The 11568-nt window shown below is 43.0% G+C and overlaps 1 protein-coding gene across 1 annotated transcript in view; it reads right to left on the reverse strand.

Moving 5' to 3' along the window:
* Nucleotides 1–11209, reverse strand: part of LOC142571366 (uncharacterized) — a 64024-nt gene extending 52815 nt beyond the window's left edge. Inside the window, exon 1 of the mRNA XM_075679651.1 lies at nucleotides 11109–11209. The gene's annotated coding sequence lies outside the window, so the exon portion shown is untranslated. The remainder of the gene's footprint in view (nucleotides 1–11108) is intronic.
* Between the last annotated feature and the right edge of the window lie 359 nt (nucleotides 11210–11568).

Consider the following 11568-nt stretch of genomic DNA (forward strand, 5'->3'; position numbering starts at 1 on the left):
TATTGTGTATGATTTCTCGGAAATGTTCATACTATCGTTCCGCGCTTATTATTCCATGCAGACTGATAGATTCAGCTACTTACGTACTGAACTTTATTTGCGACAAGAAAGAATAAAAAGTGAACAAGTAACTGCGATTTTATTTAGATTAAGCTGAGTCGTATTACGATTAATTAATTCAATGATATGACAGAGTTCTCAAAGCAGTACATGAGCTGTGAGATGTGCCGAAGTGGACTGATGTTGGGGAAATGGGATCCTTTAAAGAAATGAGCAACATGAAGTTGAGCTGGGCCCCCATCCTTCTAGAGTGCCAGAAACGGCAACTAACGATGAGTGGCGATGCCGCCCGCAAGCTTTCGCACTAGTTCCTCATGTCGTCATGTGTTTCGATAGCATCTCGGCATTCATCGTCCAATAAATAAAAAATTACATTGAATACTAAAAGAACATAAGCCTCAAGCAGCGTGTCTGAGAACGTTGTCCTCACGGAAAGAACAGAAACACTCAGAAGCACACTGAGATCCGTGAACGTCATACCGACGTACTGAAACTGCGGTTTAACGATACGTTAAATATCTGGAACTTCAACCTTGATTTTTTTCCGCTAACAAGCGAGCTTTTCCCGGTAAATAAGTACGGATACAGAATTTGCCAATCTAAACTACGCTGCTCTTAGGCGTCTCTTCTAACGTTCACCAACGCTTCGGTAGACACATTTCTCGCTATTCACCGTAGGAATACGGTTTGACGTAGGAATACGGTTTGAATACGATTTGAAGTTAAAAATCTGGAACTTCAACCTTGATTTCTTCCGCTAACAAGCGAGCTTTTCCCAGTAAATAAGTACGGATACAGACTTTGCCAATCTAAACTACGCTGCTCTTACGCGTCTCTTCTAACGTTCACCAGCGCTTCGGTAGACATATTTCTCGCTACTCGGCGTAGGAATACGTCCGCCACGGCTCGAACCCGCAGCCCTCGTGCTCAAATGCACCACCACTACGGTGCCTGTCAGCATATAGTATACTCCCACCAGATGTAAAACTACTAGCATGTAAGTCACTTGTCAGGCCTAAGCTGAAATACGCGTCAGCCATGTGGAACCCGCATTAAGCATATTTCACCGACGCATAAGAATCAGTTCAAAATCGTGGTGTTAGATTCATTCATGCCTCATACTCATACGACGTCAGCGTTTCATCTCTGAAGTCAGAATCCGGCTTGTCAATGCGTTCGTGTCGATGTCGCATTTCCAGTCTTTCCCTGTACCACAAGTTCTTCTATTCTTCCCTTAATCGAGAGCCTTCACAGCAGCAGCACGCATATCTCATCGCACCAGCCATCCACTTTAAGTAGCGCGCCCACGTGCACGGACAACCACCTTCACAGCCTCCTTTTTCTTCCGCACCGCCACAGACAGGAACGGCCTTCCCACCAACATCACTTACCACTTGTCCATCGTCGTTCACAGTACTTGTAACCGACCATTTTGTTAAATAATTATTTCTCACGATGTTTCCGCTATCTTTATAAAAAAAACACCCCTTATGTAATGCCCCTACGGGGGACTTTAAGGTAATACACTGAACTGAACTGAAACGGTGGCTGTGTAAAATAACCGACAAGGCTGCCTCAGTGAAACTATCGCAGGCGTCGATGCCTGCTAGCCTGTTTCAGTTCTTGCGCCACAGTGGGTCTCCTTTGCGCGAGAACGTTGCAATTAGATTACCTACAAAAGCTGAATCTTTCATTGTACAGCCCTACAATGAAGTTGTGGGCCACTTAAATGAAAAAGTACGCCGTACTTTGTGAAATCCACTGCACATAGGGTATCTTAAGTGATTCGCCTGAAAACATTCAGTTAAAAAACTTAAAGATGGCACTGTAACAGGTATTCACATCTGGCACTGATTACAGCTATAGATACCGAGTGCGAGAAGATGCACTGTTCGATCTCAAGCAGGCGCCCGTCCTATGAGCTTGTGCATGCCAAAGTGTACTATATATGCCAGCCGCATGCTGCTTCAACTGCAGCCGCTTTAACTTCACTTAAGAATCTTTGATACTTAGCTTAATATATTATTTCACTTCAATTAATTATCTAAACACTTTATGTCAGTTATGCAACTTGCGCAATCAGATAAGATCATGAATATATGTGAGCAATTCTAAAGTAAGAAAAACGCGAATTAGGCGTTTTAATGAAGTGTCTACGTGGCTCCGTTTGTTTTGTTTGCTTGTTTTTACGTACGTATCTTTTGCGTGCGTGTGTGGAGGGGACAGGTGCAGTTGCCACGGGTCGCACTGCAAGCAGCAGCAGGGTCAGCTCTCGGGAATCCACGCAGCCGCGCTCGTTCTCTCGCCCTCTGTGCCGTGTCATCGGCGCGCTAGCGATTTTTAACGATAGCCAATAGGGATGTGGGAACAGTGATTTTTGAGCCCAAATCGAATTCGAATCGAATAGTTTTCGAATAGTTCTCAAATAATGAACCGTTGTCATAATTAATATAAAGCAACGCTCTCATCCATGTATTCTTAATGTTAGCAAGTTTCTGTTATTACGTAGTATGTTATGAAGCGCTGTTTATTAAAAGCTCGAACAGTGCATTATGAGCAAGCAAGTAGTTTCTTCGCACGCACAGGACTCTTCAGAGAGCTCGAATGATCGCTGTATAGCCTGTAAAGTATGGCTACCCAATCGACGTTGCCTGCTCCACTACGCAAGTTCTCATGTTCTATGCCTATACTATGCCAGCGGGGGTGAAAAGTTACCGTACTTTTGCTCCAATATTATGTTTAATTGGGTGCAGTTTACGCTCTGAAATATTCGAAAATGATTCCAAAAATGTTCGCATTTACGAACAGTGACCATTCATTCGAAGGCTGCACAAATGAAGGAGTGGTATGACGTTGCAGACATGAATATCATATGCAAAGCATGCAAAAAGGAGATATGCATGCTTGAACATATTCTCTGGGAGTGTGGGTCGCTCGGCCCATGGCATTTACCGGAATCGGTTTTCAGGAATGATTTGATGCCACGATCATATCCCTCAAGTCCTGGCTGTCCATTACGCCCGAGATAGGGCTAGGAGGCTTGACCTCCCGGTCCCAACATGTGACTAGCCAGGCAGGTGGCAACACCTTGTACAGGACCTGCATAAAGTTTTGCCCTCCTCCTCCTCCTCCTCCTTCTCCTCCGAATTGAATAGGGCACGACTTGATTCGTTGTTCGAATGTCTCGAATATTCGCACATTCTTAATAGCCAAAAGCAGACGTGAAGATGCAGCGAAGTAAAACTTTTCGGGTGTCCGTGTAGACATCTTGTGTATATAGGTACTGGTGAGAACGCTAAGGAGTATTTTGCGAAGTTCAAAAGTCCGTCATTAATTGTCAAACTTGCAAAGAATCTTGGCAGAGCGCGCCGACACCGCAACGTCCCGTGGGCAACACCCTTAAAATTTTCAGCGGTCTTGCTTTGAGTGATCTCAGTAGAACGACTCCAGCATCAGCGAAACATTGTATTGTGGGTCTTTTGCTCAACGCTGTCAGTTCGCGCTGTTCTGGGTGTATGCCATGCCCGCCCAGATATTTTTGTTCTGTTTTTTTTTATTACTATTATTGATGAACGAGGTGTTTTGTGGCGCAAGGACCAAGTATGGCCAAAGAGCGCCAGGCCAGTGTTGAGTTTGCAGTGGGTGGATCCATGAATTCCGAGACACGTGGCTGTATATTATTATTATTATTATTATTATTATTATTATTATTATTATTATTATTATTATTATTATTATTATTATTATTATTATTATTATGTTGTTGTTGTTGTTGTTGTTGTATAGATGTTTCGTTTCACGAAAATAATATTCTGTCTGGCGACTCTCCAGTTGATTTCAGTATGTATGAGACATGTTGCTACCACGACCTACTGTATAAAGGGCGACCTGCGCATCCCGTGGTCGCCTACGGCAGCGCGCGGCCGAAGAAATACCACGTGATCATTGAGTAGGGACCAAGCGTGCCGGTAGAGGCCGCCAGTGCTCACCCTCACAGCAACGCCCGAAACGCTCCGGCCCTGCCTTTAGGAGTACGGCGATGACGGTGAAAATTCGCAGAGGAGCTGCAGTAAACTCGGCATTTCACATTATTGACAGGGTGCAGCTAGAAAAATCCGCGTCGATACATGCGATACACGCCCCAGATATTTGGTATCTTCGTTGTGCTGTGCAATGAAATTTTAAACTACTTTGAAGGCGCGGCCGCGCGGCTGCTAGGATTGAAATAGTGTAATCCCTTAGAGCTTCTTTTTTCCCCCTCATTGTCTGCTAAAATGTTGGTTAGTGCTGTGGTGCCAATAAGGCCTGGTGCGCACTTTCCGCGCTAGCCGAGGCCTGAGCGCGCCCGCACTTCATTCTCCCGTAGGTTTCGCTAGTCCCGAGCCGGACGCAATGAACGCACTACGTACCGCTTTGCAGCGCCCACGCGTTCCTTTGCTGCATTCGGCACGTTCACTGAAGTGACGTGCCGCTGAGAGCGTGGCAGAACGTGAGTGGTTTTAATTGCAGTGCATGCCACAATCGTAAAAATGTGCTGTTATTGACGTATTTATTTACGCCACTTTACCAAATGATAACGAAAGTCTAGCTTGAAAAATTCCAAGGGCGCTTTATTGTTCCATCACACATATAGTCACTACACTTTAAGCACTTTTCTGGAGTTGGGCTTTTGAAACGAAAAGCTTCGCTACGTTAGTCGACACCACGCTTCGCGCGAGCCGGCGTATGTCGGAATTGGCTCCGTAAGCGTGTTCGGAGTCGGCGCAGGTGGCCACTGCCGCGCGCTATGCGTCGTCGTTTGACATTCGCCGCAAGCGCGTGTTTATCGCGGAGGCCGACTATATAACCGCTTGCCAGAGAACAGGCGTGCGCATTCAACATGGAAGGGGAAGAGAGTGACACTACCGATACAGAGAGCTGTGTTTATGGCTGTACAGAAATCGCAAGACAATGTGCCCAACAACGATGAATAAATATTAATAATCCTGCATAACTTATGGTATATATAATTCATAAGCAATTTGCATCACTACACAAGGCACACGTATAGCATAACCATAAGCTTACCAAAGCATATCCATATGTGAAACCATAAGCATATATAACCATAGGCTAAATCATAAAGCATAAGCTAAACCGTAAGCCGTATCCCTAACTTAAACCATAAGCATATCCATAAGTTAAACCGTAAGCATATCCATAGGCTAAATCATAAAGCATAACCATAAGCTAAACCGTAAGAATAATCATAGGCTCATAAAGCATAACTATAAGCTAAACCATAAGCATCACCGAACCTTTTCGCTTCGAGATATCCAGGCTTAACCTTAGCTAAGCCCCAGCCATTTTTTTTTTTTTGTTGCTGTTCAGGTTTCAACCATTGGTTTCTAATATCGGTCACGGGGAACTCATGAAATGAAATTCCTCTTGATGCTCGGCCGCTTGACTTTCACAACGGTATGCAGAAGTAAACCATCGTCCATGAAGAAGCCGCAAACGCGAAAGCCGGCGCCCACGGGGCTGAGAATCACAGTGCCACTGAAATAGAATCTGGTAATCAAGATCTAGCGACACCAACAAATCACCAAGCACTCAGCTAATCGATTGTTTCGCGCGCGTGCGTTTGCGTACGTCCTTCCATGCTCTCGCTGAAAATGCTTGCTGCCCGTGCGTGCGGCCGGCCACGGGGTTGGGGTAGGTGGGGCTGAGCACTAGCGCCACTGTTCGCGGCGGCGCTTTGGAAAACTAAAAAAAGCCACACAAGCAAAAGCAAATCAGCGGTGCTGGCGCAGCGCCGCACGCGCAGGTCGCCCCTTATACAGTAGGTCGTGGTTGCTACGTACGGCCTGCGTGCCGAATTGTTGAGGTAGCAGAGGCCTCCGTCAGGCCACATGGCCTTTAGCTTCTGCTTCCTTTCTGTTGTAAACAGGAGAAATAAACTCATTCATTTATTATTATTATTATTATTATTATTATTATTATTATTATTATTATTATTATTATTATTATTATTATTATTAATGCAGTCGGCGGCGATTCAACAACCGGACATTAACACACATATTTTACAGGTACTGTACTTACCTTGTGAATCTAACTAAGGGTGTGGGCCGCCGACTGCAGAGTGTATCTTGTTGAGTGTCATTGTGGACATTTGTATTGCTTGTAACAAACTGCTACCCGATGATGGTCGTTTCATTGCTTGTTCGGAGTGCGGGTACCCTTATCATTTGGGTCAGCAATGCTCAGGTGTAGCTCAAAATACTTTCGCAGCGAAGAGTCAAAGTAAACGTGAATCATGGGTGTGCAAAACGTGTCGCGCGGTAAAGCAACGAGGGCGGGGCGGGCTCACAGTCCACGAGTACGACTCCACTAGAAGAAGACACTTCAGAAGCCACGTTAATGTCAGAGCTGGCAGGTATTAAGCAAACTTTGACCTCTTTGCTGACTTTACATGGAAAAGTAGATTCTCTGCTCCTCCTGAAAGCAGAATTCACAAACTTGAGCATAACAATGAAAGACCTAGAAGAAACAGTCTCCTTTCTGTCTAAACAATACGACATGGTGTTAGCACAGCTTTCCGCCCGTAAAGAACGGGAAGCTGCGCGTGAAGCACAAATTGCTGACATGAAAACGCAACTGGAAACACAGGCGGAACAGCTGCAGCAGCTGCAACAGGATCTAAATGAGAGCGAACAGTATGGCAGAAAAGTGAATATGGAAATTGAAGGGCGGCTACCTGTCAAACACGAGGAAAACCTAAAAGAAGTCTTATCGAACATAGCCAGCAAACTGGAGCTATCAGATTTCTGTAGTTCCGATATCGAGGCGGTGCATCGCTTAACAAACAAACATAAGACGAACCCAACAGTACTAGTACGTTTTCCTTCCGTGACCGCGAGGGATGCGTGGTTTGATGCGCTGGGGAAGCTAAGACGCTTGCATCAAGTTGGACAACTGCCGAGGCTTTTCATCAATGATAATCTGACAAGAATGAACCGAAATCTGTTCTGGCGAGCTAGAACTACAGCAAAAGAAAAGAACTACAAATTTGCATGGGTCAAGGGCGGAAGTATTTTCGTGAAGAAGAATGAAGATGCACCCCCGATCCGAATTAAGAGTCTAGCCGATATCCTTAAAATTTCATAAGCAACATGGCAACGAATTTTTCCTCTGTCTCAAATTTCAATGAGTTCAAAGATATATTTGCTACCAGCCGTGAACACGGTTTCACAGTAATTAGTATTAATATCAGAAGTCTACGAAAATATTGGGAGGAATTTAGAGAGTTAGCGGAATCAGTCGCAGATGTAGTAGATGCATTTATAATAGTGGAAACAAATGTACCAGAGGACTGCACTAACATTCACAAATTAAAGGGTTACAAAGCCCATTTCATGTCACGACATAAACGACGAGGAGGGGGTTTAGCATTGTTTGTCAAGATAAGATATGACACTGTGGTTACGGACATTTCTTTAAACCACGCCGAAAGTTTGACAGTAAAAATTACGCTTACTAACACAGAATTATTGTTGATAGCTATTTTTCGTGCGCCTAATAACAGTGTCACACGGTTCTTGCGTGAACTTGAAGAAATTTTAGAAGGCCACAAAGCAGCAGATCAGATTTGTTTGGCGGGTGCCCTAAACATTACTATATTGAACATCAGTTCGACTACTGTGCCAGATTACCTCTCCATCTTATCAACCTATGGATTACAAGTGACTATAAATCAACCTACAAGAGAACAACTCTTACAAAATAGACTAGTATCCTCCTGTCTAGACCACGCAGCAATAAGAGCACCGAATTATTCTTTAGCGGCATGTATCATAAGGCAAAAGATAGCGGATCACTATTTTGTCGCATGTCGCCTTAAGGCACTTTTACCCCTGCCCGAAAAGGACAAATCAGAAGCAAAACATGATAGTAATCAACTAGAAGTGCAGATTTTCAACAGGAAAACATTTGATCATTTGATTGCACAGTTTGACTGGGCGGAAATGATTAAGGATTCTAATTATGCTAAAGTTTATGAAAAATTTTGTCAGCAGTTGAAAAAATTTGAGCTTTCTATTATGTACACAATAACTAAAAAACAAAGGAAAAGTTACCCCTGGTTCACAGCCGACATAATGAGAGCTATTTCCTACAGAGTCTGGTTGCGGAAAAGGAGCAGGCGTGCGCCGAAAAATCAAGACTTGAAAACGGAATATAATATTGCGCGGAATAGGGTCGTTGCCCTCTTGAGATCAGCAAAACGGCGGTATTTCTTAGACAGATTTAATCAAGCACACAAAAATTCTGCAAAAACTTGGGCTTTAATAAATACGCTCCGAGGCAGTACTGCGGCACCTGCGAATTTCTTAGAATCTTTTTCAGAGAAGCCAGATAAAGTGATAGATAATTTCAATAATTTCTTCACGCGTTTTTCTAACACTGCGCAGTCGCAGAGACACACTTGCTCGCTCAAGCAAACTGTTCAAGCATCTGCTTTTTTGCCCACGTTGTCGAAGGAAGATCTGAGGCGAATAATTTTTAGTTTCCGACCTAATAAACAACCTGGTATAGATGGGTTGGCTGTCGCCACACTAAGAAGAAATTTTGATACTTTAACAGACATACTGCTTTTTATGATTAATGGTTTTATAAGTACCGCATCAATTCCGGAGACATTGCAAACGGCGATTGTTAAGCCACTGTATAAAGCAGGAAAAAAAGATGAAGTTGAAAACTATAGACCTATCTCTGTTTTGCCTATACTCTCTCAAATACTGGAAAAGTTTCTGTTTGATTGTATGACTTCCTTCTTAGAGAAATTTTCAATCCTAACACCAAGACAGTTTGGATTTGTTGTTGAGCGAGGTACTATTACACTGTTAGAAGAGTTCACCGATGAATTATATTCTGCTCTAGATAAGAACCTGTGTAGTTGTGCTTAGTTTTTGGATTTAGCAAAAGCGTTCGAAACTGTAAATCACGATATTTTATTGAAAAAGTTGTTTCGCTTGGGTTTCAGGGGACCCTTTTTTTATCTTATTTGCAATTATTTACATGATAGATCACAGGTGGTCATGGGCAGTAAAGAAATTGTTAGCGCTAGAAAATATATTACTGCTGGGGTTCCACAGGGATCCGTGTTGTTCCCTCTCTTATTCAATTTATTTATGAAAAACTTTCCCGCGATAATTACAAAAGCCACTGTGTATCAATATGCAGATGATACAGTTATACTCACTCGTCATATGCATTATGAAGAAGCTATAAGCGCCCTACAACATGCAGTTCATAAGGCTATGCAATGGTTTGAAGAAAACTGTGCATATATCAATGCCAAGAAAAGCAAAATCATGTGCTTTCGTAGTCCATTAAAAATTCAAAAAATAAACTCGCCAATATTTCTACATAATGAACACTGTATTTCATGTAAATGTACTGCTATAGAATATGTGGAGACATTCAAATACCTGGGTATAACGTTCAACAGCGGCATGTCTTGGCAACATCACATGGCGTTTTTGTGTGGCAAGCTACGTAGTGTTGCATATTTGCTTTTCAACATAAAGGGTTTAGTACCTCTACCTGTCAAGAAAATGATAGTGCATGCACTAGCGTACAGTGTGCTGAGGTATGGGATAACGATCTTCGCCTTTTGTACAAAGCACTGGAAAAATCGGATTGATAAACTATTAAAATATATATTTAAAAAATGTGGCTTATGGTACTACACTTAACGACAACAATATTTTTCAGGAATTAAGATTTTGCACATAGGAGGATTTATTTACCAGAGCTGTTATTATGCGGCATAATTGGAGCGATGAATTCAAAGAGGCATACGATGCACCTCGACTGTTAAGAAATAAAAAACGTTTTAAGGTACCCTATTCCACTGCTAAGTATGGTGAAGCGAGAAGTGTATACATCCCAAAAATATTTAACGATTTGGCCGATAAATTCTTTTTGGCAACTTCGAAAAAACAGTTGAAGAAATTATTGATGAAATGTTGAAATTTAGTCCTGATTTTTACTTAAGTTGTTTATGTGTTTCTCTTTATTTACTATGTCATTGTCTGTTAACGGGTAAAACTACCAAACATTCTTCTCATAGTTGAAACAAAAAACGTGTTATCATGTGAATGTCTACCTTTTCACTTTTTATGTAAATATGTAACCACATATTTACATAAACATATGTAACCACATATATTATGTAACCACTCTGCCGGGCCTAGTCGCACAAGTCCTCGTGGACTTAGACAGGCCCGTTTCTTTGTTTTGCTTTTGTATGTGTGTCAAAAATTATTATTATTATTATTATTATTATTATTATTATTATTATTATTATTATTATTATTATTATTATTATTATTATTATTATTATTATTATTATTATTATTATCCGGGTTTCTTCAGAAGCGAAAGAAAAAACAAAAAACGATGAAGTGTACATTCATGCCATAAAAGCTACGTGATGTGTTTCTGAACACGCAGCAAACACCGAACATCTGAGCAAACAGCTGTATCGTTGACTGAATATGCTAAACTTCGTAATTTGTGTAAATATAAGCGCAGCCTCAACAAAGAAAGGAAAACGCCGCGTTGCTCAAGATATCACCACGATGCTTTTTTACATGCTGTTGGTCTCCCAGACGCCCCAATTATTTACACATAAGTGCATCTATGTACGTGAGACAGCGGGTATGTAAAACATTAATCATGATCATCAGCCTATACTTATATTCACTGCAGGACGAAGGCCTCTCCCAGCGATCACCAATTACCCCCGTTTTAAGCTAGCTGATTCTAAGTTGTACCTGCCAATTTTATAATTTCATCACCCATCCTAATTTCCTGCCCTCCTTGACTGCGCTTGGCATCCGCAAAAATTTAATATATCTGTAGCAATATTAGTCGACATCATAATGCACGTAAGTCACAGTAACATGCAATAAATTGGCACGTTGTTTGGTTCGCAGGCGAACTGTGTGGCATGCACCCCCCCCCCCCTCCGAAAAGAAACAAAGTCGCGCAGCTATACTCACCTCCCGCACGGCCGAAAGGTGCGTGAACAAGTGCGGCGCTGTGCACACGGCGGCTCGGAGCTCCCTCATAAAAGTGGACGGCTTCTTCTTCTGGGATAATAACGCCCGCTGCGCTGTTTGCACAGCTAGCCTACGCACCACTCGACAAGGCACCTCAATGTCTACGCAGCCATCAGCGAGCCGCAGCGAGAGAGAGGGAGAGAGAGAGAATAGAGTTTTAGGTTAGGGGACGCAAGCGGCTTGCGTACGCAAGAATCAGGGGCGATGGTACTGCGCATGCGCAGACCCGGACGTAAGGGCAGGGAAGAGGAAAGCCTGGTGACCGCACCGTCTATACTGTCTACACTTGCGGACAACGAACTGTGGCAACGAAGGGAAAGCTACGGGCGCGTGGCTGCTGTACGGGCGTTACGGCGCCAAGTAGTCCGCCAGTATAGCGCTCGGCTGACACCTGAACAGC

This window comes from Dermacentor variabilis, chromosome 2, assembly GCF_050947875.1.
Source record: "Dermacentor variabilis isolate Ectoservices chromosome 2, ASM5094787v1, whole genome shotgun sequence".
Lineage (NCBI taxonomy): Eukaryota > Metazoa > Arthropoda > Arachnida > Ixodida > Ixodidae > Dermacentor > Dermacentor variabilis.